The sequence below is a fragment of the Pongo abelii genome, chromosome 13, assembly GCF_028885655.2.
Source record: "Pongo abelii isolate AG06213 chromosome 13, NHGRI_mPonAbe1-v2.0_pri, whole genome shotgun sequence".
NCBI classification, from domain to species: Eukaryota; Metazoa; Chordata; class Mammalia; order Primates; family Hominidae; genus Pongo; species Pongo abelii.
Window position 1 is genome coordinate 85429046 of NC_071998.2, and position 5837 is coordinate 85434882.

The window sequence follows — 5837 nt, forward strand, 5'->3', positions numbered from 1 at the left end:
TCCAAAATATATAAGGAATGCAAACAACTGTGTACAAATAGCCCATTTAAAAAATGGGCCAGGGACCTAAATAGACATTTCTTAAAAGAAGACATGCAAATTATGAACAGGTACACGAAAAAATAACATTACTAATCCTTAGGGAAATGCAAATTCAAACCACAATGAGATGTCATTTTATGTCTGTCAGATGACTATTATCAAAAAGACAAAAGAGTGCTCGCTTTGACAGCACAAATACTAAAATTGGAATGATACAGAGAAGATTAACATGGCCCCAGAGCAAGGATGACATGCAAATCCATGAAGCATTCCGTATTTTAAAAAGAAAAGAAACAAAAGGTAACAAGTGTTGGTGAGGATGTGGAGAAAAGAGAATCCTTGTACAATGTTGGTGGTAGTATAAATTAATACAGCCATTGTGGAAAACTGTATGGAAGTTCTTTGAAAACTAAAAATAGAATTACCATATGATCCAACAATCCTTGCTCCATATTTACACAAAAGATTTGAAACCAGTTTGTCAAAGAGATGTTTGCACTCCCGTGTTCATTGCAGCACTATTTACAATAGCCACATTACGGAATCAGCCTAACAGTCCATCAGCAGATGAATGGGTAAAGAAAACGGGTTATATACAATTGACCGTTGAACAACATAAGTCGGAACTGCACAGGTCCACTTATTTGTGGACTTCTACCACTTCTGCCACCCCTTAGCCAGCAAGACCAACTCCTACTCTTCCTCTTCAATGTGAAGACAAGGATGAAGACCTTTATGGTGACCCACTTCCACTTAATGAATAGTGAGTATATTTTCCTTATGATATTTTTTAATAACATTTTATTTTCTCTAGCTTTATTGTAAGAATACAGTACATAATACATAAAACATACAATATATGTGTTAATTGACTATGTTATTGGTAAGGCTTCTTGTCAACAGTAGGCTATGAATAGCTAAGTTATGGGGAAATCAACAGCTATACACAGATATTGAACTGCATAGGAAGTTGGCACCACTTATCACAGTGGAATGCTATTCAGCCTTAAAAAGGCTGGAAATTTTGTCATTTGTGACAACATGGATGAAACTGGAGAACATGATGCTAAAAAAGGAACAAGGAGACAAATACCTAATGTTTTCACTTACATGTGACATCTAAAACTATTGAACTCAGAAGCAGAGGGTAGTGGTTTATAGAGGCTGGGGGTTGGGGAAAATGGTAAGATGATGGCCAAAGGGCACAAAAATCACAGACAGGAGTAATACATTTTTATTCTTTTTTTTTGAGGTCATTGCACAGTATGGTGAAAGTGGTTAATAACAGTGAATTGCAGCCGGGCACGGTGGCTCACGCCTGTAATCCCAGCACTTTGGGAGGCCGAGGCGGGCAGATCACAAGGTCAGGAGATCGAGACCATCCTGGCTGACACGGTGAAACCCTGTCTCTACTAAAAATACAAGAATAGTGTATTGCACATTTTTAAACGGAAAGTAAATTTAAAATGTGCTCCTCACAAAAAATAAGTATTTGAAATGATGGATATATTAGCTTGATGTAATTACTTCACATTGTTCATAAATCATAACATCACTCTACTCTATAAATATATGCAATTATAAATTGTCAATTTAAAATAAAATAAAAAATTGTAAAATTGTTACTAACATGAGTTACAGCTGTCAATCATACTAGTCTATAACATTTTTTAGCTATATGGTACAAAAGTGAAAATCTTTAGAGAGAGGAAAAGATACTAAGAGAAGTAGTAATTTCTTAGCAAAGAAAAGTGTGACTACATAAAAATATTTAATTATATTAAAAACCATATTTTAAAAAGAAATTCTCTTTTCTCAAGAAAGTAATTTTTTAATGTTAACTTATATTCATGTGATGAAAAGTTTGCCATTATCTTATGGTACTTTTGTACAATATTTTCTTCTGATTTTTCTTCTGGTTCTTAGGAGGAAGCACGAAAACATTTTAATTGTTCAGTTCTGGAGGGAATGGAACTTGAAAATCAAGGTGGTAAGTGCACTGAGCTCAATCATTGGGAAAAAAGGTTATTAGAGTTCAGTTTGTTTTTAAATTTTAGTAGACTTTATTTAATAAAAATAATTCATAATTATGGCAAACGTTATTCAAACAGGTTGTAAATGTTTTGTCCCTTTACCCCTTCGGCTCTTTGAGATCCACTGTCCAGATGTAATCACTCTTTAAGTTTTTGGTATATGCTTTTCATAAATGTTATATATGTATGTATGTGCAAACACACACAGAATTGTTTATTTTTTAATGGGTTCACATATTTATGCAACTTTTTTCACTTTTTCCAAGGCACTATAGGTGCTTCTGCTATAATGCAATGTATGCTTTCCTAAAAACCTTTTTCTTCAAAATTGGACACTAAAAATAACAAGACTTGTGGGAAAAACAAGTAAACAGATCACTAACAGAAACAAGTAAGTCATGTAGAACTATGAGCTCAGTTTAAAAAGACATCAGATTTCCAATAAATGAAGTCCTGTATCTACTCCAGTATTTCTTTCATTAATTTTTTTTTATTTTTTAGAGACAGGGCCTCACTGTGTTGTCCAGGCTGGAGGGCTGCAGCTATTCACAGGCTCATGAATAGCAAACTGTACCATCAAACTCTTGCGCTCAAGCAGTCTTCCTGCCTCAGCCTCCCAAGTAGCTGGGACCACAGGTACACACCACGGCACCCAGCCTACTGTAGTATTTTTCTTTTCTTTTCTTTTCCTTTCCTTTCCTTTTTTTTCTTTTCCTTCTTTTCTCTTCTCTTCTCTCCCTCTCCGTTTCTTTTCTTTTTTAAGACAAGGTCTCACTCCAGTTGCCCAGGCTACAATGCAAGTGGCGTGATTTCGGTTCACTGCAGCCTTGGCCTCCTGGGCTCAGGTGACTCTCTCACCTCAGCCTCCTGAGTAGCTGACACTACAGGCGTGTGCCACCACGCCCAGCTAATTTTCTTTTTGTACTTTTAGTAGAGATGAGTTTCACCATGTTACCCAGGCTGACCTCAAACTCATGGGCTCAAGCATTCCACCTGCCTCAGCCTCCCAAAGTGCCGGGGTTACAGGCATGTACCACTTCACCTGGCTGCTCTAGTATTTCTTTACCTTCAACATCAGCAGTAACAATAACTCATGGTACCTGTATGGGGAGTTGTAAATCTGAGTAATGGGGACAAGGGTCAAATGTATGTAGACTTGTGAGAACTATACAGTAAACACTTCCAGGCAGAGCCGCTGGCTACACGGAGCAAAGAGAAAGCAGGTGGAGTAAGCACACACTATACACAGTACAGCATTCTTGTACTGCTGTGTTTGGCTGTCTTAGTATAGTTTGTGTTTAGGCTTCATCACAAAATAGTAACATGCAGGGAAAAATCAATGAACCAACGTGATTCCATGTTATATTGATGCCATTCCCTTATTTACTAATTTCACAGAGCTTATTCACATCGCAGAAACACATCCTTTCACAAAATAAACTGTATACTTGGATCTACTTTTTTCTATATGAATGTAGCGTGTCAGTTCTGTGTTAATGAACAACTATGTCTTAAATTTTGTATTTTAGAAAATGTAATGAGCAACCTATTCATATCTGTGATACCTTGCCTTCCCAGGGTGGGGTTTCAGTTGCTGCTTTTAGATTCAACTAAGCAGTCAAACCCACAGGACCTAATCAGGCCATATTGAGGATAGATTCCCTTAGAGACGGATGTTAGAAGGAACACACAGCATGCCAGCAGAGTAGAGCCAGGCATTGCTCATGTGCTCCACATAGCAGTGGAGGGGCTGTCATCTGTGCCTCTCTCCCTCCCTGTGCAGCTCAAGTACCAGAGCACAAGACCGCAGTAGACAGATGTGAGAACCAGCCTGGCTTAGAAAGATCATGTCCCAAATAGGAACCAATATCTTTTTTAACAGTTCCATAGATCTAAATTCCAGATCCCATAGGGGACATACCCATAGACTGCATACAGGGGAGTCCAAATCCAAACTGTGGCTTACCAACAGGTATTCATGTTCATTTGCATTCATTCCAAGTTTAGAGGCATATCAGGAGGTCTTTTTTTCTTAGGTACTGTTACCTGGTAACACAGTCGACATTCACCTTTATTAGGTTACCAGGGGAGCAGAACTAGAGAGTTAACCTGAGGTCAGGTTTATTTATATAGAAAGAATGAATCCCAGGAAGTGGAATTTCTGGGTGAAAGGGTATATGTGTTATTTTTTATTTTTGGAGATCTGCTTAAAGAGATAGTTGCAGCTTATATACATCATGCGTAAAGTTAATAAAATTATGTAAAGAATGAAATGAATACTTGTGGTTACTGTTCTTGTCAAGGTGACCACAAAGTAACAATGATAGAAACTTTTTTTATAGAAGACACACGTACATTTATTCCTCCCATGGGAATTTTTTTTTTTTTTTTTTTTTTTTTTTTGCCTTAAGACATTTTCTCAAGTGACTCCCTTTAGAAAGCTGTAGATTGGCCAGAAATGAAAATGTGCTTTTCAGCAGAAGCTCTGACAGTAGTAATTTCATTAACTTCTCTCAAATCAACTTTGCGTCCTTGAACAATTTTTTTTAAAGTATGGTATCACAGTAGTTGAGATGGCCATCTGGTGTTCAATGGAAAGATTTAAAGAATAATCAGAGCCGCCCAAAGATGAAATATGCTCCGTAAGAGGCAGTGACGTCCTCATCATTAGGTAACCTCCTGATAGGAATTGTATGATATGAATTAACATATTGGGTAGATGGTAGACCTTGATGATATTTTAGACCTTTCAAGTAAATCCTTTTATCCCATGATTCTGTCACACTTGTTTTGCATATTTGTGCATGTTTCCGTGATTACAAAGTTGAAGGTTATGAAAACATTTTCTGTGTAGTTCAGACAAGTGTTCTCCCTGACCCCAAATTATCTGTGCATTTGCCTCAATCACCCACTTTTCTTTGCCTGGAGAGTATAATATTTCTATAGTACTTCTGTTTCCATATAGATTTTTCTTCATTCATCACAGAGTTCTAAATGGCAGCTGCCTACCATTCCGAGGGAATTGTACACAATGGAAACACTTAGGGCAGAAAATAGATTTCACTTCAAGGCTCAGTCTAGTCATTTTAAAGGTTTATGTATTTCACCACTTTAAGGGAATGTCTTGTCAGCCTCTCACAGTTTCAACATTTTAAATATATATCAGAGGAATTACAGAAAAGTATTAGGAGTTGCAGAGAATCTAGTCTTCTAATTAGAATCTGTTAGTTATTTTCAGAATGAAGCGATGACTGGTTCTCACACCCAAAATAAAGTACTGTCTCAAATCACTCTAGCATTAATGGAGGACACTGGGTAAGACAGCTGTGAGAATAGGATATGAATTGTTTATTAAAATAAAATGAACACTGAGATTATAGCTTAAGAAAATGCTGACATTTTATGCTGAAGCAAAATATACTTATTAATTCTTTGAATCTTTTATAGTTAGCTGTCCATTATTTATATCAACTCCATTCATTCATTCAATAAATACTTTTGTTGTTTGTTTGTTTTGAGATAGAGTCTCACTCCTGTTGCCCGGTCTGGAGTACAGTGGCAGTCCTACATCCTGGACTTCCCAGGCCCAAGCAATTCTCTCACCTTAGCCTCCTGATTAGCTGGGACTACAGGCACGTGCCATCATGCCTGGCTAATTTTTTGTATTTTTAGTAGAGGGTTTTGTCATGTTGCCCAGGTTGTTCACAAACTCCTGGGTTCAAATGATCCGCCCACCTCGGCCTCCCAAAGTGCTGGGATTAC

The 5837-nt window shown here is 37.3% G+C and overlaps 1 non-coding gene across 1 annotated transcript; it reads left to right on the plus strand.

The window, feature by feature from the left end:
• Positions 1 to 216: 216 nt before the first annotated feature.
• Positions 217 to 323, plus strand: LOC112135102 (U6 spliceosomal RNA). Its single transcript, XR_002916400.2, has one exon. It is a non-coding gene; the product is annotated as a U6 spliceosomal RNA (small nuclear RNA).
• The last annotated feature ends 5514 nt before the right edge of the window (positions 324 to 5837 follow it).